This window comes from Podarcis melisellensis (genome assembly GCF_964234715.1).
Source record: "Podarcis melisellensis genome assembly, chromosome: 4".
Taxonomy (NCBI): domain Eukaryota; kingdom Metazoa; phylum Chordata; class Lepidosauria; order Squamata; family Lacertidae; genus Podarcis; species Podarcis melisellensis.
The window spans coordinates 93,972,646-93,985,440 of record NC_138531.1 but is presented as its reverse complement, the minus strand read 5'-3'; the positions used below and the strand labels follow the sequence as shown (position 1 = coordinate 93,985,440).

General features: G+C 46.1%; 1 protein-coding gene across 11 annotated transcripts in view; it reads right to left on the bottom strand.

Moving 5' to 3' along the window:
* The window catches only part of TENM4 (teneurin transmembrane protein 4), a 628,724-nt gene extending 617,369 nt beyond the window's left edge, over positions 1-11,355 (bottom strand). For 6 of the 11 annotated variants that reach the window (XM_081909497.1, XM_081909498.1, XM_081909499.1 and 3 more), the window contains exon 1: positions 10,810-11,354. The gene's annotated coding sequence lies outside the window, so the exon portion shown is untranslated. Of the gene's footprint in view, positions 1-10,809 lie in introns of all 11 variants that reach the window. The other 5 variants (XM_081909492.1, XM_081909496.1, XM_081909502.1 and 2 more) reach the window with 1 other exon arrangement.
* Positions 11,356-12,795: the final 1,440 nt, after the last annotated feature.

The following is a 12,795-nucleotide window of genomic DNA, read 5'->3' as shown; positions in this document are numbered from 1 at the left end:
CCTGATCAGCAAGCCCAAGAGGCTCAGTGGTTTGGACCCCTGCACCACATGTGTCCTTTCATCCTGCTCTCACAGAAGCCAACCAGATGCTGGCAAGCAGGACCGGAACACAAAAGCACTCTAACAAGTGTTAGAAACTCAGTTATATAAGCTCATCGCCAATTGGCACGTTACGGTCCCCACAACGAAAGGTCTGGGTGCCATTTTCCCCTGTGGGTGGCCAAGAAGCTGAGGCTACTTGCCGCTATCACCGTTCATCAACACACCAGTTTTGCGCCTGGAGTTGGCAACTGAGGGAAGGGCGGTTGGCACCCACCAGAGAGTCAGATTTGGCCTCTGGGTGACAGTAGCTGAGCCCTGTCCTATCATAACACGCCATGGCACTCTGCAGCTGAAAAATGAATCTCGCCAGCCGCAGCACATGGGATTCCTGCGCTCCCAAATACACAGACTGGTAGCGTAGTACACATTTAGAAAGGCCTTCATGAAATATTCAGAGCAATGTGATGTAAGGCTAGCTACCACGGCGTGCGTGCCAATTCTGCAAAGCTTACTCAGGGTATTTTTGTTGACACAGGACTGTGGGGAAGGAAAATCAAGTCCAAGCTTGGAATCAAGTGCTCATGACTACTGGTGCTGCTGTAATCAGAGAAGTGGCTTCGGAGAATATATGGGGTTGGAAATGTGGATCAGGGGCAAGCAGGAGGCATGCTTGGCCTGATTCTTTCTGACTAATGCACTAACTCCTGCATTAATTAGCGCACCTCAGGCCAGGTCTATGCTCTGCTAATGCCAAATCCAAGCACACTCCCCCCCACCCAGTGCGCTGTCCACACCTTGCATTAAAAGAGGTGCAAGCAAAGTGCAATCTCCTCTCCCCAGCAGAGTGCAAACAAAGCACAATCTTCGACAGTAAATCTGCTGGGCAGAAGCCATCTCTGGTAGCAGCCCCAGTTGTTTCCAGTTTGCGCTAGGGATAAAAGAGCATATGCACAAAAAATGGACCTGTGTTAAAACAAATAAAATTGCGCGGGGCTCATAAAATCTCCTAATAGCTGTGTGCCTTGCCTTCCTTTCCTCACTGCCATTCCAATTCTGTTAAGATGAATCTAAGTGTGAAGACGGACATCCCAATTATTAGAAATACATAGACAGATAATTATGAAATTATTGTGAGGTTTAATAAGTTAACTGTTTATGTTTGGACAACTTTTCTGCTGTACCTTTTTAGGAAAGGGGGGAAATAATCATTTCCTTAATAACAATTTAAACTATTTATTTAACCAAAACAATAACATTACAGCATATGTATTCATGTTTGTTAACTGATGTGGTTAAACAATTTAAAAAAAAAAACAGACTAAGTTTTAGCACATCTGAAAAACTTAAAACAAATCCTTATTTCCTGATGAATAGCCTTTGGACTATAATGTAACTTAAATAGAAAACTAGCTTTAGAAAGATTTTTCCTCCGAAAGCATTTTATTTTAAAAATTTGATTTAATTGTTTTTAAATCTAATTTTTTAAAATTATTATTTTAAAAAATCAATGATTTTTATCTACCCTGACTTGGATCCAGGATGCCTCAGAGACTGCCTGATCCCTTAGATCCCTGCCCAATCACTGAGGTCTTCAGGCAAGTCAATGTTTTTTTTTTTTTGCAAGTAAATTTTTATTCAAGAATTTGTAGAAAAAGAAAAAAAAGAAAAAAGTACAGACACATACAAAAATAAGCATTTTAACATGACTTATTCATCCTATTTTCATGCTCTACAAAAAGAAAAACGTACAATCATACCAACAAATAATATAAACCTTGGGCTCTACTTAGCCTTTGACTTCCCTTCACCCTTTAGGTAAGTATCAAATAAATCCCAGGTAGCGTAATTAGTTTATTAAAGTTTATAGTTATTAGCTGATAAAGTTTTTCTAATACCGCCAGTTCCTCCTATATATCCGTTCCAATATATTTCCAAAATTTACTCCAATTTTTTTGAAATTTCTGGTCATCTTGGTCTCGAATTCTGCTTGTTAATCTATCTAGCTCAGCATAGTTAATCATTTTGACCTGCCAGTCACTTACATTAGGTATAGTTTCTATTTTCCAGTTTTGTGCCAGCATAATTCTTGCGGCTGTGGTGGCATAGAAAAATATTTTTTTGTCTTCATTTTTTATTTCCTTACCCATAATTCCCAGCAAAAAGGCCTCAGGTCTTTTGGGGAAAGTATATTTAAAAACTTTTTTAAGTTCATTATAAATTGCTTCCCAAAAAACCTTCACCTTGTTGCATTGCCACCACATATGGTAGAGGTCTCCCTGCACTTCACCACATTTCCAGCATGTCTTATTTTCTGATCTATACATTTTAGCCAGTTTTGCCGGCGTGAGGTACCATCTATAGAGCATTTTCCAAACATTTTCTCTCAGGCTCGTACAGGCCGTAAATTTAATATCTCTATTCCACAATTTCAACCACTTTTCAAACTCGATGTTATATCCAAAATCAGATGCCCATTTAATCATTGCCTCTTTGACTTCCTCGTCCTTTGTATGCCATTCCAGTAATATGTCATATAATTTAGACAATATTTTGTTTTTACCTTCTATTATTTCTATATTGAAGTCAATGTTAGTGATTCTTCCATTACTCAGATGCATAACTCATATCCACCAGGAACTGTGGGTTTATGAAACTCCCTTCCACTTCAGGTCAGACAGGCAACTGCCCTGCTGAACTTCGAGCACCCATTGAAAACTTTTTTTATTCCATTATGCATTTCCAATGGATTCTGATTTTGCCATTTTAACTCATTTTCATTGCCTCGAGTTTCTTGCACCCAATCGTAATGAAGTGGTATGCATGGACGTAGCAAGGAGGGTGTGGTAGGTGCGGACCGCCCCGGATGTCCCCACTGAGGGGGTGACAAAATGCCGAGTGGCACTCACAGCAGGGCCTGCAGGGCGCCTGAGCCACACGTCTCTCCTGGGAGTGACGCGGTGGTTTGGGCGCCCGCAGGCTCTGCGCTGCCCCAAGCAGTCCGCCCATTGCCTCCCCTCAGCTGTAGGGCAGCTGAGTGGGAGGAGGCATGCAGACTCCACAGAGGCCCCACACTGTCCCTGCCCCCATGGGTGGCTGGCCCCTCCCCCAGGCACAGGACACACGTGTCGCCCCAGGCTCCCGATTGGCTTGCTGGCGGTATACAGATTGTCAGAATGAATAAACGAACCTGGCTGGCTTTCCCGGTCTGTATTTCTTTTTATGTAACCAAAGGCTGGCTTTCAGCCCTATCAACACAATCTAATTAAAGACTCTCCATTACAATAGACTGATACATGCAAATTAATATGACTGTCTCTGTGAATCAAGCATCCTAAGCAGACCATCAGTAACTTCTGCTCGCCTTTGTTTGGAAGAAAGATGCCGCCGTCCTAGGAGGCAAATCTGTATTTTCTGGCTTAAAAGAACCGAACGACAAATGTAATTGTGTTTACGATAAGATCTCCACAAATGCCGTTAGAACTCTGTAATCGCTAACCAACAGACACGCTAGCCTTATGATACATATCTTTAAAAAAAGTATTGTAGGAATATTCAGCTAAATTGCTCCTGATCAAATTGAGGTCATGATTATTCCACCCTCCCAACATGGCCCCTGAGAAACATCAGAAACAGGCAGCTCTGTACTCAATAAGTGTACAATAAGGTGGGTCTTCCATGGACAGAGAATGATAAGACACCACCTTATGTTGAGTCAGCTGATGGTCCCTCTATCCCACAGGTGGGGTAAGTGGAGACCTCCAGATGTTGGTGGACTCCAATTCCCATCAGCCCTTGCCAGCATGGCCTGTGGTCGGGGATGATAGGAGTTGGAGTCCAGCAAGATCTAGAAGAAGACAGATCCCCTGTGTTTTCAAAGTGCTGTCATACCTCGGAAGTTGAACGGAATCTGTTCCAGAAGTCCGTTTGACTTCCAAAATGTTCAGAAACCAAAGCACGGCTGCAGAATCGTAAATCATGGAAGCCCCGCCCGATGTTCAGCTTCCGAAAACAGTTCGCAAACCGGACCAATCACTTCTTGGTTTGCAGTGTTCAGGAGCCAAAACGTTCAAGAACTAGGCCGTTTGGAAACCAAGGTACAAGGGTATTGAAAATGGCAATGAAGGAGGATCTCATACCCTCCAACATTTCTCCAGTTAAAATTGGGATGTCCTGTTCCATAATAATATTCATATTTTTATTATTAATACCCCACCCATCAGGCTGGGTTGTCCCAGCCATTCTAGGCAGCTTCCAACATATATAGAAACATAATAAAACATTAAAAACGTCCCTATACAGGACTGTCGATGTCTTCTAAAGGTTGTATAGTTACTTATCCCCTTGGCTCGGGAGTAACATAACGCCATACCCTCCTCCAACATTATATCCAATGAAAATAAGGAAAGCCTAAGGGAAAGTGGGACATTCTGGGATCAAATCAGAAACTGGGGCGGATTCTGTAAATCTGGGACTGTCCTTGGAAAACAGAGACACTTGGAGGGCCTGGGATTTGCTCCCCTTGTCCAAATATTTCGAGGAAAATTATTTTGCCTATTAGCACATTAACTTTAGAACGTTACGCAGGAGAGTATCTTCTTTAGAAATACCATGGAAACAAATCAGCTAGCCCCCACCCCTTATGCAAAGATCCAATTTCTTTCTGTTTCTCTCTCCGCCCCGCTGCCCCCGCCCGCCCCCTGCCTTACCTTCTCAGCATCACCCAGGTCTTTGCCATGGTGAAAACGCACGTGTATATATTTTTAGAAGCCTTTCATTAGAATCTTGTTCCCTCTGAAAACATATTGGTCAAAGATCCATGAATACCCAATTCACTGGGAAGTGGTGTGTGCGGTTCTGTCAAAGTGCCCAGATACGCCAATCTGTCAGCTCCAAGGCAGCAACAAAATATTTTAGCTTTTTAGCAACAATAGGCTAGCCGGGACGGATAGGCCCAAAGTGTGCAGCAGGTAGCAATCAGGCATTAAATCTGAGCCGATGTTGATTTGAACATTTCCATCACATGGAGATTTAATCAGCAAAAGGCAATTTCAATCCCTGCTTCTCCATTTTAGATATCACACATTTCAAGGCAAGTGCGTGAAATGCTTTGCATACTGCTTAAACTATGCATGCTGAGTGCAAGAATCTAATCACTTTTTCACACACGTACACCCTGCACGGGTGATAAGATCTAAAGGGCAATATCAGTCCATTCGCAGACCAGGTTATGTGATAAGCTGCCTCAGATGTGCTGGGCGGATGACTTCCAACATTTCTCCAATGAAAGCAGGGGCTTTCATACCCTCTAACATTTCTCCGATGAAAATATGGACGTCCTAATGGGACCTTCCAGGATCAAATCAGAAACCGGGACAGCTTCTGTAAATCCAAGGCCATCTCTGGAAAACAGGGGCACTTGGAGGGTCTGGGTATGTGACCCTGTTGAATTTCTTGAACCTCTCAGCTGGCATTTGATACCAGGGAGCCAGCCTGGTGAGACTGTTGGACAGGTGAGGCCCAGTTGACCAGGGTTCAAATCCTCAGTCAGCCATGAAGCTCACTGAATAATCTCAACTCGGTCATGGTCTCTCAGCCTAACCTACCTCACAGGGATGTTGTGAGGGGGAAATGGAGGGGGATGGGGATAGAGAATTATATTCCCCACCTTGAGTCCAACAACCAGTATTAGAATCTCAGATATATATACGCCAGGTGCCAAATGGCTCCTTAAACCAAGGTTGCATTCATCAAAACTGAATGTCTAATTACCATTTGGAGGCAAGGCAGCTCTCAAGTCTTATTTTTCAAATGGCAGACTGACTGTGATTGATTCTCTGTTAAACATCTGGCTAGTTCAGATGACAACCATGAGCTGGGTTAAGAGCTTTGAGAAGAAACGTTACTTGATCCATGGCCGGTACACATCTACATTGGCCTATTCCGACCTCTTTTCCCAAAAGGCTGCACAGAAAAGGCGTTTTGGTTCCCGAAATGCATTGTGCAGGTAAAATATAACAGATAGAATTCTACAGGATAGGGTATGAGTGTGTGAAAACAGCCCGGATCCAATGATCCCCAGAGGGTGGAAATGTCAGGCTCCATCCTGAAGCCTAGGCATCTTCATTTGGTTGCAAGTGGTCAAAAGGCAGGTGCAAAGTGCGCCTTGCGCCTGGCTAATTCCGAACACTGCCAACAACATCTGGAGGGCGGCAGGTTAGCCACACCTGTCCTGTCTTGTTCCATCCTGGTTCAAAGCCTGGAGGTACTGGGCAACAGCATCCCCTGATTTGACGGTGCTACTGAGGAGTAAGAAGCCTGTGGGTTTCAACAAGACAAAGACTGAAGGCTCCATCTCATCTGACCGATGCCAATGCTATCGAAGCATTTTGGGATTAAGCGACTTAAAGCAACATTGATCTGAAATCCCTAATAGGAAGCCACTTGTGTCATTCACTGTTCATCTCGCCAAACACCCCCTACCTTTCGTTTTCCTTACTGTGGCACTTGCAACGTTAGATCTGGAGACATCAAGTTACATAAGATCTTAGCTCTGCTCTGTGGTCAGGACGTGATTCTGTCAGAAAACGAACCACTGGAGCAGAAAAGTGAACAAAACTGGATGTGACTTTCCCTGGGATAAAAAAATAACAATAAACGGAGAGAGGGAGAGAGAAGACGACCTTTTGTTATTTAAGCATCTTCCTCCTTTTAGAAGTGGGACCAGAGTTCAGTGCACTGTTGCACTCCTGGGTAGCAGAATGCATGTGAATGGGGGATCACATAAAACAAAAGAGCACAAGTATTTTAATTGAAATACTGCTGGGGGAAAGAGATGGGTTTCTCTTGTTATACATGCCAGGGGAGCGGGGGACATAAAGAAATATCAGGTCCCAATTAGTCTCTTGAAACAGCACAAAGAAAGAATGGCAGTCCCCTAGGGTGGGCAAAGAAATTCAATTCAATTTGCATTCAAAGTTGAGCGTACCTGATATGCCCTTTCTGAAAACACGGTTTTGGGTTTCTGAGAACCAAAGCACAGCCACTCTTCTCTGAATCTGCACTTTTCCGAATTTTGCAGTGTCAGCCAAGCAATGTGTACAAAAACACATATGCAGGGATAAACTCTGCACAGTCATGCACATCTTAGGGGAAACTGCATACACAAATGTATCTTGTTAGGAGAAATTGTTTACACCTCCAAAAAAAAGTGTGTATTGGGCAAAAGCAACATGCAAAATATGTGTGTTAGGAAAAATTCACCCCAAACTGCTGGTGGGTTTTCAAGAGGGCTCTCGAAAATAAATAAATTGCAAAGTGGTGTGGAAATGTGAAGAGCCGAACCTAAAAATGGGGAAAATGAGAAACCCAAACTGACTGATTTTTCACTCCTAGCTTCTGCCTGAAAACTCGGTTCCCTAAAAAAGGCGAAGCATAGCATGTGCTAGCAATATAGCAGAATATCCAAGTGCTATTTCTCTGAAACACACACACACACTTAACCTCAGTAATCCCAGAAACCAGACAAGTACAGTAATCCCAGCTATCTTTCCATTATTATTTTTTACTCAATGGCACGCATATACACACAGAACATTTTTGCCTCTTCCAGTAAATCTGCCACAGTCTTCATCGGCTCCAACGGACTCTGGGATTGCACATTTGTCAAAGGAGAAGCACATTTTCTCAACCCCTTCCCCTACAGAGACACCCCACCTCCCAAATATATTTTGGGGGTGTGTGTGATGGAGGTTGCAAAAAGAGAGAAGTGAAATGCAGAAAGGTGGTTTGGCAGTTGTGAGAGACTCCCTGTAGAATTCCTTGACTGAGTGGTTCTCCTGTTACAGCTAGTTTTCAAAGGAAACAGGTTGCAAACAGAAACACACACACACAACTACAGTGCGTTCATGCACACGGAGACATGTGGCAGTGCACCAGTCTCTCTCTCTCATAGAAGCAGCACACACCCAAGCGTTGAGCATGCCTCTGTGTAGGTGACTGGAGAAAGCCTTCTTTAGCAAATGCCGAAGAACCTCAGCCCAATTCCAACACGCATAGCTGCTGAAAAGAAACCCAGGCACGGGGTTTTCCTGCCCAAACAGCCTTTCCCTCAAAGGGGGATTGTGGCAGCAGGGAAGCCTAATGGCCCCAAGCAGTCTGAGCCAGGGAGAAATTATCCGGCAGGCTTGCGGCAAGAGCCTTGGCTCTAGCACGCTGACCGGGGAAGAAGGCAGAAGCGAGAGTGGTCTCTCTTTATTATAGATAATACAGATTCTTTCTCTCTCTCCTCTCTCTCTCTCTGTGTGTGAATTCTAAAAGAATAATCTATCCAGCCTCGTGGATTCTAATCTTCAATCTCTGCCACAACGCAAGGTTTTCAGGAATGGTGAACCTTCCCCTTTAAGTTCTGCCTAGCATGCAGAGAGAGAGAGAGAAATTACTACCTAGAGCATGCTGGCTCTTTCATCAAAGCCTGCAAAAGTAGATACAGGCTGTGAAATGGGGAAAAGCACAGGTATCTCTGGCCCTGGAAAGGCCAGTGAAATAAATTAAACGGAGACAAATTACTCAAGTCCATAACTAATCAGCCAGGCTGCCCCAAACCTAATGCTGCCCTGGGAACTAATATATTCTCTCTTGGATGCATTTTTTCCACCTTGCCCTTGGTTCAGAATGCTTCCCAGGTCCAGAGGAAGACACAGTGGGAGTATGTATCAAGCACACATCCTAGCTTCCATTTGTGGTTGCACCTAACATGGCAAGAGCACATGGTGCGTGATAATGTGCCTCGGATGAAGGACATTTTCTTAAAAAAAAAAGGGGGGTCATTCTTCTCTGCCATTGTTCACAGCATTCTGAACATCCCAAAAGTGAGTTGCATTAATGGGCCAACCAAGCAGATCAGTATGGATATGGAACGAGTTAGACCTCCCTTGCTCTTGCCGTGAGACGGCGTCTAGTCAAAGAGGAAGGAATGTGCAACCAAGACCTAACTTATCAGATGCCCAAAGCCAGTTGGTAGCCCAAGATCATTAAAGTTTGTGTTTGCATTGAAAAAGAACACAGTCAAATTAACAGCTGTTGATTTGTTTGTTCCTTAAAACACATCTTTAAAAAAAAGAAAACAACCCAAAAATAAATAAATCAGCTTTTCTAGAAGGCCAGGACTATATATTTCTAGAAAGTCTCAGCCACCTGAGCAAATCTGCTTTGCAGCTACAGAAGAGGACAAGACATACCACAGGAATGCTGAACCCCCTGTCTCAAAAAAGCAAACTCTTTCTCAGTATGGTTGACAATGGTTGCAACGTATGACAGATGTGTTGTTCTGGAAGCGATTCTTTCAGCACATTCTTTTCTTCAGTGCTACGCAAGTTCAAAAACAGACACTTTATACCTTCTGAAATCCAAGGTATCTAAACCCACTCCCCCTGCCAAAAATATGCACCTGTGTGTGTGCATGAACGCAATACTAAAACAGGCAATGCAATGCAGGACATGTTATTTGGGTGTCTACCTATGCATTCCTCTCTCTATATATTCCAAATTTCAACGTGCACCTAGCAACATCACTCCCTGAGACACACACAGCAACACCTTCAGTAGCAAAAGCCTATACATGTCTGCTCAGAAGCAAATCCCCAGAGTTCAAGGGGTGTAGGGTCTCCCAGTGCTAACTTGGCTGCTAAGAATGAGAAGGAAAGTGCTTAGAAATATAATTAGCAGGAGGGCAGATTTCCTTCCTTCCTTTGGAGCTGGAACTCCGAAAACTTCTCCCCAGTCTTTAAAACAGCAACAACTACCCTCTCTCTCTCTCTCTTTTTTTAAGCAGGCATGGATTTTCCTTAGAAAGAAGTCCCACTGAGTTCAATGGGACTTGCACCCTGGTAAAAGTATGCATAGCTCCTCAAAGATGCAGATGTAAACAGACCCACAGAAGACCAAAGGAAGGAGGTGGGGGAGTCAAGGTGAGGAAGGAGACTCTCAGGATGGGAAGATTTTGGGAGGAGGGGGGAGGAATAGCAGGTGACCCCCCCACAAACCCCATTTCTAATCTTCAGCCTGTGGTTCTGAAATAACTTATTGATCTATTGGGCAAAAACTCCTCCTCCCTCCCTCCCTAAATCTCCTCCTCCCACATCTCTAGCAGCAGAACTGAGGGCAGGATCTCTCTCTCTGCCCCCCCTCCAAAGAATGACTGAAAAGAGAAAGGGGGTCACGCAGGCTTTTGCTACAAGCTTTCCAGCACAGAGAAGGTCTGTCCCTAGTTTACACGGCGAGGGATCCGCCGACCCTCGGGCAATGCTATTCAACCCGAGGAAGCTGAACGGATTCGCGTCTGCAATCTCTTAAAAAATAATAATAGCGGGGGTTGAAAAGCAGAGAACCAAGCCGTTGCAAAAATAGGCAGGGAGGGGTGTCTTTGCTTATGGGCTAAATCGCCCTTCTCTAGCCTATGCGAGTAAAAAAAAATGAATGCCCAGACGTCCATATATATATATGGGTGTATGGAAGAGATGGATTTTCTTCCAACTGTATTGCAGCACGAAACGAACCGGGCCCAAAGGGTGGGAAAGGCAGCTGGCGATCGCGAGAGAGCCGGGCAGATCTCTCTAAATCCTGGCTCGGGTGGGGGTGGGGAGGAAAAGAGGACAGCGCCAGGGAGGTAACGGGGTGGGGGTGGTGAGGCAGCAGGGAGGGGACCTTCGAGGAGGAGGAGGAGGAGGAAGAGGAAGATCATCACCATAAAAAAGCCCTTTTGGCGCTTACCATTTCTGCAGGGCTCGCCGTCCGCTCCGCCTGCGCGTTCCGATCTGCCCAGCAGCTGGATCCCAAGCCGGGAGGGTGCTGTGCGGATCGCGCTAAATCAACCCCGGAAACGGCCGCGGCTCATCCTAAAACCAGGCGGGATCAGCCATGCAGAGACCAACCCATGAAAAACGCCAAATCCCCAAATCGAAAGGAAGCGCCCCGTTCCCCGTTCTCAGCAGCAGATTTCTCTCTCCGCCAAGCGAGGTGAAAATGATGATCAGAACGCGCACATCTCTTTTCTGCTTTCCAATGTCCAGGCTTCCCAGCAAGCTGCAATCCCACCAAAAATCGCCTCGCGTGCCTTTCTCCTCCTCCTCCTCTTCTGCTTCTCTCTCTCTCTCTTCCTTCTCTCGCCTTCTGGCTCTCTTATACACACAGAGACACACACACACACACACACACTCACACGCAGGCAGGCGCAGGAGGGGCGAAGCGAGCGCGGCGCACTCAGCCAGGCAGGTTGCATGAATGGGAGCGCACGAGCCAATCCTCCGCTTGCCTGCGAACGGGAGAGCCACCCGGACGCTTGCAAGCTGGTCTGCACCATTCGCGCGCCGGGGAGGGGCGCCGGGGGGCGGGCGGGCGGGCAGGCGAGGGGAGCAGCCAGCTCGGCTCAGGTGAGCCTGCCCCCTTTCCCATCGCCCGGGCGCACCCGGCGCTCCTGCGTTGGATGAGGCTTTCGTGGGGAGGGGGGCATAGATCTGGGATCAGGGGTGCCCCAAATATTGGGGGCCCCAGGTAAGCCCTGCCCCACATAACTGATCACAAGACAAACGCACTATTTGAATGACAGTGCCCATCAACTTTGGTTGGGGAGGGAGGAAAAGCACCTCATTTTATTAGGGGGTGGTGAAGAGACCTCGGCCATTAGGAGTTGGTTCTTATGTCTTGGATCGTTCCTAGAGCTATCTCTGTTTAGGAACAATGTGGGGACCCTGCAAAGTGCCTTTTAAAATCTTCCCCCCTATCGCTCTCTCCTCCTGTCCCGCTGTAGAGGTGACAACCATCAGGAACAGAGGGCGCCCAATGTGCACGCAAACATGTGCGTCACATCCACACAGCACATTGGAAGCATGCTTTGTACCGCTTTTGACAGTCCTGGCGCCCCACAAGGAATCCTGGGAACTGTAGTTCGCTCTCCGCAGGGTGGCAATTCCCAGCAGCAAACTGCAGTTCCCAGTGGCGTAGCGTGGGTTGTCAGCACCCGGGCCAAGGCAAGTAATTTGCGCCCTCTAACCCGTGGATTTGCGCCCCCTAATCCTAACCTCCAGATGTTGCGCCCGGTGCGGCCGGCCCCTCCTGCACCCCCCACGCTATGCCACTGGTGGTTCCCGGGATTGTTTGGGGGGGAAGCCACGGCTGTTAAAGGAGTACAGTGGTACCTCGGGTTACATACGCTTCAGGTTACAGACTCCACTAACCCAGACATAGTACCTCGGGTTAAGAACTTTGCTTCAGGATGAGAACAGAAATCGTGCTCCAGCGACGCGGCGGCAGCAGGAGACCCCATTAGCTAAAGTGGTGCTTCAGGTTAAGAACAGTTTCAGGTTAAGAACGGACCTCCGGAACGAATTAAGTACTTAACCCGAGGTACCACTATATAAGCATCCTTAATGACATGGTTTGGATGTGGCCAGTTGGCCTCTCCAGCGCACACGGACCCCTGGTTTGGGAACAGACTTTGGTAATATGGTGCCCTGAATATTGATTTCAAAATAATTCCTTTCGGTGCAGTTGGTACTGATTAGGGAATACTGCTTTCTAAGTTGCGAAGTGTTGTGGGAACCACCCGCAACACCCTAAATCCGGCACCGCCTGATTGCAAACCGCCCTGAGATCTACGGATGAAGGGTGGTATACAAATTTAATAAATAATAACAATAATAATAATAATAACCACTGAATCATGGCCAGGCGGCCTTGTTTTAGACCTGCAGGGCTGGA